Below are 17,009 nucleotides of genomic sequence, written 5' to 3' on the forward strand. Positions count from 1 at the left end.
AGTTTTGGAGAAGACTTACCACCGATTCCTTAGTGACTGATTCCAATGAGTTTCCCACTCGATCCCGATGTAGATCTAAGCCCTCAGATGATAACAAAAGTCGATCTTTCAGTGACTTCAGTATTCGGCCAAGTCCCTTTTAATGTGGGGTTTTCGGCTTTTTGCAACTTGTTTTTAGAAAGGTAAAACGAGAGGGTTTTGCTATGGTCTTGTCGTCAAAACTTGAGGTTTTAGAGGGCTGGTGAATTGGCCACAAATGATGAAGAGAAGAGATGTGGTTTTGGTTATAAGAAATCGGCACAAAAAGAATCAAGCTTTCGGGATTTCGGCTTTTGTATATAAGGCTTAAGAACAATGATAAGAACGTGGAGATGAATAGAATAATGGAAGGATTCGACAATGGGGAAAGAAGAAGGAAGATAGATGGAGAGAAAAAAAAAGAAAAGAAAAGAAAGGAAGAGAAGGAAGAATGGTCAGAAAAGAGAAAAACGGCACAACACTTCCAAATGCCGAATTTATACCTAGCTTTTGACCTAGCCGAAATTTTGCCCCCTTAAAGAATCCTTGGCCGGCCACCTCTTGCTCTTTAAAAGTCCAACATTCAGCCAACACATCTCTCCCTAATCAGCTCCTAATTTCTCTCCCTTATCCCCTCCTTGCTCCATCTCCTGAGCAACTCAAACTCTTGTTAACAGTCTTTCACTTCATTTCCATTACCTACCTTTTCTGTTCATAAAAATTAATCCCTTGTTTGTCTATCAATGTGACTTGAACCTGGGTCCTCCCTAGCTTCCACACGCCACTTATAGCCTTCCCTGTGGCGTCACATGCCACTTCACCACTAGCTTCCTTGTGATCTATTTTACACAATTAATTCCTCAAAGCCCAATTTACCAGAACCCCTTTCTCTTATGGAATTAAAATTAATTAAAACTACCGGGTTTTATCCTAAGCTTGGGCCTTCTTGAGGCCCACCAACATGATTAATCCTACACATAACAAACAGAACACAGAATTTTAAATTTTACAACTTTTACAGAATTCCCGAAAATTGGGGCGTTACAGCTCTACCCTCCTTAAAGAAATTTCGTCCTCGAAATTTACCTGATCCGAACAGATGAGGGTATTGTTGTTGCATTGCCTCCTCTGGCTCCCAAGTTGCTTCTTCTCTGCCATGGTTACGCCAAAGCACTTACACTAATGGTACCGATTTCCTCCTCAGAACCTTAACGTCTCGATCCAATATTTGTACAGGCTCCTCCTCAAAGGTCAAATCAGTTCGCACCTCAATTTCTGCAACCGGCACGACATGAGTAGGGTCAGAATGATAACGCCTAAACATGGAGACGTGAAAAACATCGTGAATCCTGTCTAGCTCTGGAGGCAATTCCAACTGATAAGCCACTGGGCAAACTCGCTTCAAAACCCGATAAGGCCTAATGAACTGCGGACTCAACTTGCCCTTCTTGCCAAACCTTAGTATCTTCTTCCAAGGTGAAACCTTCAAGAAGACCATATCGCCCACTGAGTATTCAATCTCCTTACGCTTCAGATCTACATACGAATTTTGCCTATCAGACGCTTCCTTTAACCGATCTCTAATTAACTTGACCTTATCCTCAGTATCTGCCACCAACTCAGGTCCAAGAACTTGTCGCTCCCCCAATTCAGTCCAACAACTAGGTGTTCGACACCTTCGCCCATACAGTGCTTCATAAGGTGCCATTCGAATACTCGACTGATAACTATTGTTGTATGCAAACTCTGCCAAAGGCAAGTAGTCCTCCCAACTACCTCGGAAATCAATAACACATCCCCTCAGCATGTCTTCCAGAATCTGAATAACTCTTTCCGACTGACCATCAGTTTGGGGATGGAAAGCCGTACTAAAGTTCAATCGTGTTCCGAACGCCTCATGTAGCTTTTGCCAAAACCGAGATGTGAATCTAGGATCCCGATCAGAGATAATCGAGACCGGAACTCCATGCAGTCGCACAATCTCCGCCACATACAAGTTGGCTAACTTCTGAGAAGAAAAGTCTGTGCGAACAGGTATAAAATGAGCCGACTTGGTCAACCTATCCACAATCACCCATATCGAGTCTTTCTTCGATGGTGTCAAGGGTAGTCCACTCACAAAGTCCATGGTTACCCTCTCCCACTTCCAAAGTGGTATTTTTACTGGCTGCAATAATCCAGAAGGTAACTGATGCTCAGCTTTCACTTGCTGGCATGTCAAACATTTCCCCATAAATTCCGTTACCTCTCACTTAAGTCCACGCCACCAATACAGTTCTCGCAAGTCATGGCACAACTTATTCCCTCCAGGATTCATGGCACAAAGTCCCCTATGAGCTTCCTTCAAAATTGACTGTCTCGAGTCAGAGTCCTTCGGAACACAAATTCTACCTCGAAAACACAGAACCCCATCATCATTTAACCCAAACTCAGAAGTTTCCCCTTCCTTAACTAGTTGAAAACGAGGGACCAATGACTCATCTTTCAACTGCTTTTCCTTAATCTGATCCACCCAGGTTGGCCTTACTTGCAATTCAGCCAACAGACTTCCATCATCATACAGACTTAGATGAGCAAACATTGCTCTCAGATCAGGTACAGCTCTATGACTTAGAGCATCGGCTACCACATTAGCCTTGCCTGGGTGATATTCGATTGAACAATCATAATCCTTGAGCAACTCGATCCATCTCCTTTGCCTAAGGTTCAGTTCCTTCTGAGTCAGCAAATACTTGAGACTCTTATGATCTGTGTATATAATACACCTTTCCCCATACAAGTAATGTCTCCAGATTTTAAGCGCAAAGATCACTGCTGCTAACTCAAAATCATGAGTAGGATAGTTCCCTTCGTGAGGCTTAAGTTGTCGAGACGCATAAGCAACCACCTTACCCTCTTGCATCAACACACAACCCAAACCTACGTGTGATGCATCACTGTACACAGTAAAATCTTTTCCAGACTCTGGTTGAATTAACATAGGTGCTTCAGTCAGAACTTTCTTCAACCTCTCAAAAGCTTCTTGCTGCTTCTCTGTCCAAACAAATAGTACTCCTTTCTGTACAAGTTTTGTGAGAGGTGCTGCCATCACAGAAAAACCTTCCACAAACCTTCTGTAGTAACCTGCCAATCCTAGGAAACATCGAATTTCTGAAACCGACCTAGGTGGCTTCCATTCCAAAATTGCTTCAATCTTTCGAGGATCCACTCTAATCCCCTCTACAGAGACCACATGCCCCAAAAAGGTTACCTCCCTCAACCAGAACTCACACTTGCTGAACTTCGCATAAAGTTCCTTCTTCCTTAACACTTGCAACACAGTGCGGAGATGCTCATCATGTTTTGCTTCGGTCTCAGAATATACCAGAATATCGTCAATAAAGACGACCACGAACCGATCCAGAAATGGTTGGAATGTAACACCCCGAACCCGAGACCGTCACCGGAGTCGAACACGAGGTGTTAACAGACTTTTTAAAAAAAATTTCCAGACACTGCCAATCTGCGTAATAGTCGCTTTAAAAATCATATCTTGAGTTCAGAAACTCGGAATCCAGTTCCGTAAATTTTCCCTGAAACTAGACTCATATGCCCATCTACATATTTTTTTCTAGAATTTTTGGTTGGGCAAATTAGTAGAGTTTATTAGTCAAATTCTCCCATGTTACAGGGATCGACTACCCTGACCTTTGCGCATTACGACTTGGATATCTCCCTGTACAGGGCTTCAATACTGATGTCGTTTGTTTCTATAGAAACTAGACTCAGAGAGGAATCTATACATATATGGCTTGACTCCTAATTGTCTCTGGTTAATTAATAATGAATTTCCAAAGTCGAAACAGGAAATAGATTATTTCGTTATTATTTCTGGCCCTGTCTCACAAGAACCTGAATATCTCTTAACATACTGTCCGTATGATTATTTCGTTACTTTCCTATGAAAATAGATTCATCAAGGTTCGTTTACATAATTTATTCACTATTTAATTCCATTCCTACTATTTTTAGTGAATTTCCAAATCTACATTACTGCTGCTGTCAGCATCTGCCTTTAAGGTAGACTTTACCTATTTCATAGTTTCCATGATTCAACTAGCCCTTTTTGCATAAGTAGCACAATTTATGATAGTGATTAACCATTCCCATGGCCAATCCTTGTCAAGCCTATCCACACCTCTCAATAACCATATCCATACCAAATGATTATAACATTACACTCAAACATATATAAGCCATTTTCGCATGGCTATCCAAAATTATACAAGTCCAAAGGGTCCATGACCCACAACAAACGGGTAGTCCTATACATGCCATTTCGAAGTTCAACCAAAATTGTACCAAAAGGGGGGGCTTTGATAGTGTGGGCGACTTCGACTTCAAATTCCCGAGTCCGATAGCTGGAGAACCAAAATCTATAAAATAGAGGATCAAAGAAACAGAGTAAGCAATTTATGCTTAGTAAGTTTTGAGCAAGGAATTCCAGCACAGCAAAAGTATAGCATTCATATAGCTAAACGAATAATTTCATATGCACAAATTTTCGATATCATACTTGCTTCACATTACCAACCCTTATGTACATACACGAAAGATCAACTTAGCCAAAGGCCGGTAACTCGTTTATCAACTGAGCGAATACTTATTTGTAAGGGCTCAACTAAATTCAAGCACATACGAAACATACCTCAATGTTGGGATGTTTCTAGAGTATTTACTGAAATTTTTACAGCAAGATCATTCATTCCCAAATCACGTACCTTCGGAATTTAACCGGATATAGCTACTCGTTCAAATGCCTTCGGGACATAGCCCGGTTATAGTAACTCGCACAATTGCCTTCGGGACTTAACCCAGATTTAGTAACTCGCACAAATGCCTTCGGGCTTAGCCCGGAATTAGTATCTCGCACAAATGCCTTCGGATCTTAGTCCGGATATGGTCACTTAGCACAAAGCCTTCGGGACTTAGCCCGGACATCATTCAAATAACCATGCACATTTAACAATAAATCATGGCACATTCGTATTTCGTTTTCGTTAGTAAAACTCAAACACAAGACATTTATCATTCTTGCAATTTCGGCTCAATAGCCACACAAAGAGCATGATTTTGGTTTGCTTAAAACATGATCTAATCAAATCATAATTTAAGCTCTTTTACTCAAGAACTTACCTCGGGTGTTGTCGAACGATTCCGATAGCTATTCGACCACTTTTCCTTCCCTTTATCGGATTTAGTTCCCCTTTGCTCTTGAGCTTAATTAAACAAATAAATTGATTTAATCATTTGAGCATCGGAAAGAGGAACACAAGGCACTTAGCCCATTTTTATACATTAGACATTAAAGTCACATATGTACGGAATCATGAATCAAACTCAACATTTTAGCTAATTTTTCCCCCTTGGCCGAATTTTCTAAGCCAAGACAAAAGCATCAATATGCTTGCCTCTAACCGAATACATGCAACACCAATCTCCTTCCTATGGCCGAATATGCATGTCTATGTTGGGGCCGATTTCAACACTTAATACATTCTACAAGTATGGTCACTTGTATTGACTAAACACCCTTTTGTTTCAAGTTCAAAACTTGGCTAATACACACATATATACACTAGTAAAGCATCCTCTCCCTTTCCATCAATTTAACACATGCATTACTCATTAATATACAAAAATTATATTCGGCCTTAGCACACAACTTGCTAGCCGATTCTTCTCCATCTAGCAACCAATGCACATATGTGCTCACTCAAAAATGCTAAAAGAAGATTCAAGAATCATCAATCCACCATCACATGCATCATTAACAAGCTTCATATTTAGCATGCAATGGCATTAACACAAAATCTACCTAGGCCGAATATCATCCCCATGACATAGCAAAGATTTGAACCATGGGCTAATTAGAACTCAAGCTAGCAACTAAAAACATGCATGAATCTCATGGCACAACCTCAAACATACCTTGATCTAGATACAAGTATGGCCAAACCTCCTCCTAATCCTCTTCCAAACCAAACATGAAGCAAGAACTCCTTCCTCCTTCCTTTGAATTTTCGGCCAAATGAAGATGAAAAAGGATGAACAAAATTTTCTCTTTTCTTTTCTTTAACTCACGGCAATGGGGGGGAAACAACTACACATTTTTTTTTCATCATATTCCCTTTCATTATTTTATGCCCATGCTCCTTATTTTATTTTTTCCACCCATGATGCACCAACACAACATGTCTATGACATGTCTTGCCCATCACACTTGGTCTACCATGCTTGTCATGGCCGGCCACTACTAGTTAGGGGGAATTTGACATGCAAGTCCCCCCTTTTTATTTCATGCTCTAATAGGTCCTTATACTTCGACCTATCACATTTCAAAAATGTCGCACATAAGTCCTATTGACTAAATTCACATGCAATCGACTAAATCGAAGCTTGAAATTTTCACACATTCATAATTACATATTCTAGACAATAAATATCACATTCAAACATTTCGGTGACTCGGTTTAGCGGTCCCGAAACCACTTCCCGACTAGGGTCAATTTTGGGCTGTCACATGGAACACACGATTCATCAGATCCATAAACGCTGCAGGAGCGGTTGTTAGTCCAAATGGCATAACCAGAAACTCATAATGACCATAACGAGTCCTGAATGCTGTCTTTTGAATATCTGCCTCCTTGACCCTTAACTGATGATATCCAGATCGAAGATCGATCTTGGAAAATACAGAAGCTCCCTTAAGCTGGTCGAACAGATCGTCAATCCTTGGCAGAGGGTACTTATTCTTAATCGTCAGTTTATTCAACTGGCGATAATCAATGCACATGCGCATCGTCCCATCCTTCTTTTTCACAAATAGCACCGGTGCTCCCCATGGAGACACACTTGGCCTAATAAAGCCCCTATCCAACAATTCTTGAATTTGCGCCTTTAACTCCACTAACTCCTTCGGTGCCATCCTATATGGTGCAATGGACACTGGTGCTATCCCAGGCAACAGGTCGATTCCAAATTCGACTTTTCGGTTTGGAGGCAATCCCGGAAGCTCCTTCGGAAAGACATCTTAGAACTCTTTTATAGTCCTAACCTTATCCAATGTTAGCCCCTCTACATCTGTTTGACTTACATATGCCAAATAGGCCTCACAACCTTTCCGAATCCACTTTTCAGCCCTCAATGCCGATATCACATTAGACAAATAGTTCCTTCATTCACCTATCACCATAACCTCATCCCCTTCCGTGGTCCTTAGCACCATTCGCTTAGCAGCACAGTCCAGAGTCGCCTTATGCTTAACAAGCCAGTCCATTCCCAGAATGAGATCAAACTCTCCAAACGGCAACTCCATTAGATCGCCAGGAAAGATCCTACCTTGAGTTTCTAAGGGTACATCCTTATACAACTTGTCTACCCTAACCGAGTGACCCAAGGGACTTAGCACAGATACCCACTCACTATCTTCTCAGAATGCACTCCCAAAGACCCACATATGGCACACGCAACATAAGAATGAGTAGATTCAATATCCACTAAGGCAGTATACGGCATATTAGAAACTGAAAATGTACCAGTTATGACATCAGGTGCGTCGCCCTCCTCTCGATGACGAGTTGCATACACCAACGCTGGCTGTCGAGCCTCAGCATTTCTGGCTCCCCTGCCAGGCGCTCCTCGACCTCGACCATTTCCATTCCCATTTTCGCCCCTACCTTGTCCACGTCCTCTCGGTGGTTGTGGTCCACCTCTCATGGGTTGAACAACCCTCTGTACAGCAACCTGAGCCTGATCAGCTCTCTGTGGACAGTCCTTAACCCTGTGCTCCATAGATCCGCATCAAAAACAAGCACCAGAATGTTTCCTACACTCACCTAGGTGTACCTTACCACAGTCCCCACATATTGGCGGTCTAACCACATTCATCGGAACGGCTCGAACTGGCTCCTCCACTCTCGCCCTTTTGACATTTTTGTTTGCTCCACCCGAAGGTCCAGAATCCCTCTGGAAACGATTCCGATCTTTCTCACGGTTCTGCCTCTCAGTATGCTTTACCTCCTTAGCAATCTTAGCTTTTTCCACCAGAACCGCGAAGTCACGCTCCCTCTGCGGAGCAATCAGCACCTTAAGGTCATCTCTGAGTCCATCCTCAAAGCGAACGCTACACTCATACTCCGTAGCAAATATTCCCACAGCATACCTACTCAGCCTCAGAAATTCAGCCTTGTACTCAGCAACAGTTTTGCCTCTTTGGACCAGATTCAGGAATTCTTTCCTACGGGCGTCCACATAACTTGCCCCGACGTACTTTCCTTTAAAGGCTGTCTTAAATAGCTCCCAAGTAACCTTATCAGCTGGGGTTCCATCCCTCACGGTGAGCCACCACTGATAAGCCTCATCTCGCAGCAACGATACGGCCCCCTTCAGCTTCTGCTCCACAGAACAGTCTAAGTCATCCATAATTCGTTCCGTGGCCTCCAACCAATATTCTGCCACATTCGGGGCTACACCAGATACACCCCTAAAGATCTCCGCTCCGTTAGCCCGGAGTCGTTCAGAAATCGATCCTCGAATTCCGTTGCCCGAACTTACCCCGGCAACCCTTTCCAGAACTCGAAGCATTGCCTGCGACAGGGCGTCATCCCCGGCACCATGATCATGTGATTCCACTTCCGTTGTCAATGGTACCGGTGCTTCTGCCGCTGGCAGATGTCCTGAAGATGAAGATCCTGCTCGAGCTCTTCCTCGGCCTCGTCCACGGCCTCTACCTCGAGCTGCTCACGTACTCATATCGTATTATCTGATTACAAATTTTATGCATTAATATCATTCCAATGTTTATTACAGATGTTTTATGATTCAGACAGTAATTCAGAATTGGTTTTCGCAGAATCGATGTCTAGTTACAGTCTCAGTCTTTTAGCAAGCTTTTCTAGGATTTCAGTAGCATCCTATCTAGAGTATTCTAGTAAAGTTTCAGTACAGACAGATAATTCAGAATATATTCAGAAAAGTTCAGAATACTTACAGGCTTGGGTCGGAGATTCGGAATGCCACCTTCAGGAGTCCAATTTTTTTTTAAAAAACTGATTTTTTTTTTTGAAAATCTTCGTTTTTTAAAAACTAATTCCACAGCCGAGTTGTTGCAACCTAGGCTCTGATACCACTAAATGTAACACCCCAAACCCGACCTAGACGTTAGGACTGGATCCGGTGCGCCACATCGATGCGTTCAAAACATTCCGTATTACTTAGTTTGGAAAACTTAGTTGGTGTTGTAAAAGATACTTTTAAAAGTAGGTTAAAGTGAATAGAAGTTGTGCACCAGGTAGGAAACCAGGAAAAGAGGAGGTGAGTCCGTTGGACTGCTTAAGTACCAAGCTTCCTTCGGATCCAATCCTAGACATGCACACCACCATTGCCACACCTTAATGACTCGTATAATTTTGAGAAAACCGTCTGGTTATGTCTACCTTAAGAAAATGATTAAGTTTGAAAACGTTTGCTTAGCGGAAGTCTTACTTGTAATCGTGTTATTTTGAAATCCCTTAATGTTTTTGAAAACGCGTCCTAAAGCTAACCCATTTACCTTAGTTATCATAGTTTTCTTTCATCATAATAAAATAAAATAATAAAAGTAAAACAAAACCATAAAAATAATTAAACGGCCTTATTACACTTAAAACCCAAAACCATAAATGAAATTAAAAGGACGTCCAGTTCACCAGAAAGAAACCAGGTTCGTAGAAACATGTGGCCAGTCCGAATCCCTCACAGCTCCAAGCCCACTATGGTTGAGGATTACCTGCGAGGATGAAAATAAGGGGTGAGTTTTGGGAAACTCAGTGTGTAATTCAACCCAACCATAGCCTAAATCAGTTTAAACCACAGAGACAGAATAAGTTGGCCTTAGCCCAGAACAGATTTTAGAATAAAGCCCATAGGCCCAGAATAGATCAGAACAGATATATCATGCTTATGCAGAAACCCAACCATATCCAACCATGTGCACCCCCATACCATCCTTTCACCATGTGGGGAGACTACTCGACCCACCCAACTGCTACACGCCACAGAAATATGCAGCATGGCTGCCAGATACAGAAAATGTGACAGAGTCACCAGATACAGATATTTTGTGGCAGTGCCACCAGAAAAGATATATGTGGCAGAGCCACCAGAACATATAATTTGTCGCATAGCCACCAGGATGCTTCCTCTATAATATAACCCATGTCCCCATGCAACAGATATACATTCATGGCATACATCATACAGATTTAATTCATCATGCTTTTCAGACAGAATTAACCCTAGGGGTATACAGGTCATTTTGCATACATAGGGGTATAATGGTAATTTTGCATACATAGTGGTATTCTAGTACATCTAACTATTTCTAAGGTTTTCATGCATATCGTAGCCATTACGTTTAGCCAGAAACTCTTACCGAGTGTTCTTACCGAATTGGACCCGTTGGCCCATTGACCCAGTTTTGCCCCATTAAGCCCAAACTATCAAAACGCATGAAATCGCGCGTACTGCAGTTTTATCACTTTCGATTACCAGTAATAATTACCCATACATCTTACGAGCATTCGCACACTCGCAAGTGCCCAAAATACCGACTTTTCGGTATTTTGGCATTTCGGCTTTTGCCGATCTAGCCTATGAGAGGGTGTCAGTTACACACCTGTTTTGGGATTTCCTCGACGAGATCTACACACGATTTGCTTACAATTGAATCACTTAATATTACTCCAAATATCGAAATAAGATTGAGTATATAGTCCCCTACCACATTCGGCCAAACATGCCTAAAACCCTTATTGCTCTTACCTTACTGCCAAAAGATGGTTAACTCCAAAGATCCGATCGTTCCACCTGTCCAAGCCCTTGATCAACCACCTCTAAATCACGCTATTACCAAAACAAAATAGTTATTACGACCCCTCAGGGTTACAAGTCCAAATCGACAACCTCCCTAACTTTTAGGGATTTCGGCTTTTCCTAAAATATGTAAGAAGACTAAGTTTTGGAGAAGACTTACCACCGATTCCTTAGTGATTGATTCCAATGAGTTTCCCACTCGATCCCGATGTAGATCTAAGCCCTCAGATGATAATAAAAGTTGATCTTTCAGTGACTTCAGTATTCGGCCAAGTCCCTTTTAATGTGGGGTTTTCGGCTTTTTGCAACTTGTGTTTAGAAAGGTAAAATGAGAGGGTTTTGCTATGGTCTTGTCATCAAAACTTGAGGTTTTAGAGGGCTGGTGAATCGACCACAAATGATGAAGAGAAGAGATGTGGTTTTGGTTATAAGAAATCGGCACAAAAAGAATCAAGCTTTCGGGATTTCGGCTTTTGTATATAAGGCTTAAGAAGAATGATAAAAACGTGGAGATGAATAGAATAATGGAAGGATTCGGCTATGGGGAAAGAAGAAGGAAGATAGATAGAGAGAAAAAAAAGAAAAGAAAAGAAAGGAAGAGAAGGAAGAATGGTCAGAAAAGAAAAAAACGGCACAACACTTCCAAATGCCGAATTTATACCTAGCTTTTGACCTAGCCGAAATTTTGCCCCCTTAAAGAATCCCTTGGCCGGCCACTTCTTGCTCTTTAAGAGTCCAACATTCAGCCAACACATCTCTCCCTAATCAGCTCCTAATTTCTCTCCCTTATCCCCTCCTTGCTCCATCTCCTGAGCAACTCAAACTCTTGTTAACAGTCTTTCACTTCATTTCCATTACCTACCTTTTCTGTTCATAAAAATTAATCCCTTGTTTTGCTATCAATGTGACTTGAACCTGGGTCCTCCCTAGCTTCCACACGCCACTTATAGCCTTTCCTGTGGCGTCACATGCCACTTCACCACTAGCTTCCTTGTGATCTATTTTACACAATTAATTCCTCAAAGCCCAATTTACCAGAACCCCTTTCTCTTATGGAATTAAAATTAATTAAAACTACCGGGTTTTATCCTAAGCTTGGGCCTTCTTGAGGCCCACCAACATGATTAATCCTACACATAACAAACAGAACACAGAATTTTAAATTTTACAACTTTTACAGATTTTCCAAAAATTGGGGCGTTACAGTTTGTTTCCTCACATCTTATTAAAACTCGTTTTAAATTTTTAAGGCAGAGGTGGAAAGAGTTACCGAATACAGAGAAATCATCCATGAAGACTTCCATGATATCTTCCACGAGTTCGTCGAATATGGCTATCATACAGCACTAAAAAGTGGCAGGAGCATTACATAATCCAAAAGGCATTCTACGATAAGTGAATGTACCATATGGGCATGTGAATGTCATCTTTTCTTGATCTTCAGGAGCTATTGGGATTTGCAAGTAACCAGAGAGTCCGTCTAGGACGCAGTAATACATGTGTCCGGATAATCTTTCTAACATTTGGTTAATGAATTGAAAGGGCAAGTGACCTTTTCTTGTGGCGTCATTCAGTTTCCTATAGTGTATGCAAACTCTCTACCCTGTAACCATTCTTGTTGGGATTAATTCATTCTTCTCATTGGTCACAACCGTCATGCCTCCTTTCTTGGGGACAACCTACACTGGACTTACCCAAGAACTGTCAGAAATAGGATAAATAATTCCAGCATCTAGAAGTTTAATTACCTCGACTTTTACAACTTCCTTCATGTTGGGGTTCACACGTCTTTGAGCTTGCACACACGGTTTGTATTCATCTTCCATCAAAATTTTGTGGGTGTAAAAAAGGACTGATTCCTTTAATGTCAAAAATTTTCCATGCTATGGCCTTCTTATGTTCTTTCAATACTTGGATTAATTCCTCTTTCTCCTTGGGTTGCAAATTAGAAGCAATAATAACTGGTAATGTAGAATTATTTCCAAGGAATGCGTATTCTAAATGGCTTGGTAATTGTTTAAGTTCCAGTTTGGGAGGCTCCTCAATAGAGGGTTTTTGCTTAAGTTCATTGTTTATCTTAATACCCTCATATTCTACTTGTCTTGATGGAGGGTCATTAGGTTCCTCACTTATCTCCTCGTCTTGAACTAGATACGGTTCTATTGCCTCCTTTTGTACAATTTCCTGAAAAGAGTCTTGAGTAATATGATCAATAGAGTCAATAAATAACATGAATCATCCTGTTCCCTAAAGAATCTCATAGCATCGTAAATTTTAAAGACCATCTCCTCGTCACCTACTCTAAGTACCAATTTACCGTCACCCACGTCAACCACAGCTCTAGCAGTGGCTAAGAATGGGCACCCTAAAATTAAAGGTACTTCCACATCTTCATCCATGTCAAGTACAACAAAATCAATAGGGAATATAAATTTATCTACTTTTACGAGTACGTCTTCTATAATACCCTAAGATATTTAACAGATCTATCGACTAATTGAATATTCATTCTAGTGGGTTTTGGTTCCCCAAGACCAAGTTGTTTGAACATTTTATATGGCATCAAATTAATACTAGCGCCTAAATCAGCTAGTGCTTTTTCAATATTCAGATTACCAATTAAGTAAGGGATAGTAAAACTTCCTGGATCTTTTAGTTTGGTTGGCAGCTTATTTTGGAGTATGGCAGAGCACTCCTCGTTGAGTTCTACTATAGATAAGTCCTCAAACTTCCTTTTATTTGTTAGAAGCTCCTTCAAAAATTTTGCGTCTGTAGGCATCTGTGAGATAGCTTCAACAAAAGGTAAGTTGATATGTAATTGCTTAAAAAGTTCAAGAAACTTACCGAATTGTGCATCAATGCGATCTTTTTTTTAATTTTGCTGGATATTGAACCAATGGTGTATATTCCTCTGGCACTGGTTTGTCACCATTTTTAGGTTTTTCTTCCCTCATTTCACTTTCCACGGCTTCCTGTGCTAACTTCTTTTCAGATTCCGCTAACACTTTCCCACTCCTTAGTGTAACTGCTTTGACATGCTCTCTTGATTTTGTATTACTAAGTAAATTTCCTGGTGGTCTTTCCGAGATTAGTTTGGAAAGCTGGCTTATCTAAGTTTCGAGTCCTTGAATCGATGCTTGTTGATTTTTAAGTGTTGTCTCGGTATTTTGGAAACAGGTTTCTGACACTGATATGAATTTTGAGAGCATCTCCTCAAGGTTCGATTTCTTCTCTTGTTGATAAGGTGGCTGTTGAAAACCCTGAGGATTTTGTGGCTTTTGATTTCCTTGACCACCCTAGGAGAAATTTGGGTGGTTCCTCCAACCTGCATTATAAATATTACTGTATGGGTTATTTTGAGATCTAAAGTTATTGTTACCCATATAGTTGACTTGTTCCTCTTCGGTTGTGGGATTGAAGGATTGATATTCTGTATGCACACCTCCTCCACTTGAGTCACACCTCATTACTGGATATACCTGCGTAGAACCAAGTAAACCATCAATCTTTTTATTGAGAAGTTCTACCTGATTTGATAGCATAGTAACTGAGTTGACATTAAAAACGCCGACTATTTTCGTTGGCTTAGTCCTAATGACTTGCCACTGATAGTTATTCAGTGACATCTCCTCTATAAACTCATAGACATCTTCCGGTGTTTTAATGTTGATGGTTCCGCCAGTAGCTGCGTCAACCATTTGTCGAATCGAGGGATTCAGACCATTGTGAAATGTTTGTACTTGCAGCGAAAGCGGTAACCCATAGTGAGGGCACCTTCTCAGTAAGTCCTTGTATCTCTCCCATGCATCGTAAAGTGTTTCTAAATCCATCTGCACAAAAGAAGAGATATCATTACGTAATTTAGCCGTTTTAGTCGGCGAAAAATATTTTAGTAAAAATTTCTCGGTCATTTGTTCCCAAGTAGTAATTAACCCTCGTGGTAACGAGTTCAACCACTATTTAGCTTTGTTCCTCAATGAAAAAGGAAATAACCGAAGACGAATGGTATCATCGAAACGCCATTGATGTTGAATGTATCGCAAAATTCCAGGAAATTTGCTAAGTGAGCGTTGGGATCTTCATCCTGCAAACCATCAAACTAAACAAACTGCTGTATCATCTGAATAGTGTTAGGTTTTAATTCAAAATTATTTGTAGCTACAGCAGGTCTAACTATGCTAGATTCAGTTCCTGTTAGAGAAGGTTTAGCATAATCATACATAGTACGTGGAGCAGGATTTTGATTAGCCGCAATTGCAAGAGGTAGCTGATTGCCTTGGTTTTCAGCCATCTCTTCGGTTGGAGTTTGAGTATCGTCTTCTTGCTCGTTCTCTATGTGCCTTATTTCTCTCTGATTTCTACGAACTGTACGATCGATTTCTTCGCCAAAAAGTAATGGTCTCGACGGGTTTCTTCTAGTCATAAACTATAAAAACTTGCCAAGAGAAAGAAAAAGTAAATTAATAAATAATAATAATAAAATTAAATAAAAATAAATTGCAAGGAAAATAAATGGTTAAGGTAATAAAAATTTAGCGTTCCTATTATTTTAGTTCCCCGGCAATGGTGCCAAAAACTTGATCGCGTGATTCGTAACAAGTAATAAGTATTTATAATGAAGATCAAACCCAGACTAACTATTATCACGATGAAAAGGTGAGCGCACCTATCGAACAATAGTATAGTAATGGCAAGACCGGGATATCGTACCCAGGGGAACCAAAAGTACTAGTAATGACTGTCTTTTTATTATCTATCCTAAGAATAATAGGGTTTTGTTTTAATTAACTAATTATCTAAACTAAGAACACACAGAGAAAAGAATTGGGGAATTGCTTTGGGAAAATCGATTGACTTGAGACAATACCTAAAGAAAAATCTACCTAGACTTTACTTGTTATTCTGGCTCCGAATCGGACGATTTATTCATTCAACTTGTTCCGTAGAGATCCCTAAGTTATGTTATTATCCCCATTCAAGACCAATAATGTCTAATCCCTAGATTGAATAACCGAGACTTTTCTCTAATTAACACTCTAGGGTTGCATTAACTTGATCTATGGATCCCCCTATTAAGTTTCACCCTAATCCGGCAAAATCTTGTCACCCTATTTCTAGGCGTGCAATCAACTCCGCTTAATTATGACAAAAGTACTCTTAGAAAGGGTCTATTCCTCCTCTGAATAAGAGCATGTCTTGAATCAGTATCCTGGGATATCAAAACAAGAATTAAGAACACATAATTAAGAACAAGTTAAATATTTATCATACGATTCAGAAAAATAATAACAAGATTCGTCTTAGGTTTCATTCCCCTTAGGTATTTAGGGGTTTAGTTCATAACTAAATAAGAAAACATCTCAGAAGAATAAAGAATATAAAACATAAAAAAAAACCCAAAACTCCTGAAGGGAAATTGAGGAGAGATCTTCAGCCTTGATGATGAATCCGACTTTTGAGATGGATCAATCGGCTATCTTGGAGTAATTCCTTACTCCCCCTTCTCTATCTCCCCTTTTTCTCCTCTACTAGGGTGTATTTATAGGCTTTGAAATGCCTAGAAACCCTCAAAAGCGGCCTTTTCCAAATTGGACTTAACTTGGGCTCGGCAGGGACACCCATTAAATTGCACACGTCCGTGTGGGTCAATGGCCAGGCCGTGTGAATTGTGAAAGCCTTGGTCGACGCCCTCGAAAGACACGGACGAGTGAGTAGCCCATGTGGCAAGGCTTAGGTCGTGTCATCTTGTCGATTTGGTCCGTTTTGTCCCTTTTTGGCTTCTTTTTGGCTCCTTTTGACTCTTGGTGCTCTCCTGAGTACAAAACATGAAATAATTGGATTAAGAGCGCCAAAATCCACAAATCTAGTAATAAACATCCATAAGTATGCTAAGTATTTGAGGTAAAAACATGTATAATTTGGCGTTTATCAGTGTGCTACAAAAGCAACATGAGAATTTTTGTATTACCAAAAAGATCATAACAAATTTGGAGGATTTGATTGGAGGCCAAGTTACATTTGCTTGACAATAAGCTATTACAAATTTGATGAACTTTCAGTTGAAACTAGACACTCTAGTCAAAGAACATATGCTTAAG

The 17,009-nt window shown here is 40.5% G+C and overlaps 1 non-coding gene across 1 annotated transcript; it reads left to right on the forward strand.

Annotated features, from left to right (window-relative positions):
- Positions 1 to 14,667: 14,667 nt before the first annotated feature.
- LOC121227069 (small nucleolar RNA R71) lies at positions 14,668 to 14,774 on the forward strand. Its single transcript, XR_005924722.1, has one exon. It is a non-coding gene; the product is annotated as a small nucleolar RNA R71 (small nucleolar RNA).
- The last annotated feature ends 2,235 nt before the right edge of the window (positions 14,775 to 17,009 follow it).

The sequence above is a fragment of the Gossypium hirsutum genome, chromosome A03 (genome assembly GCF_007990345.1).
Source record: "Gossypium hirsutum isolate 1008001.06 chromosome A03, Gossypium_hirsutum_v2.1, whole genome shotgun sequence".
Lineage (NCBI taxonomy): Eukaryota > Viridiplantae > Streptophyta > Magnoliopsida > Malvales > Malvaceae > Gossypium > Gossypium hirsutum.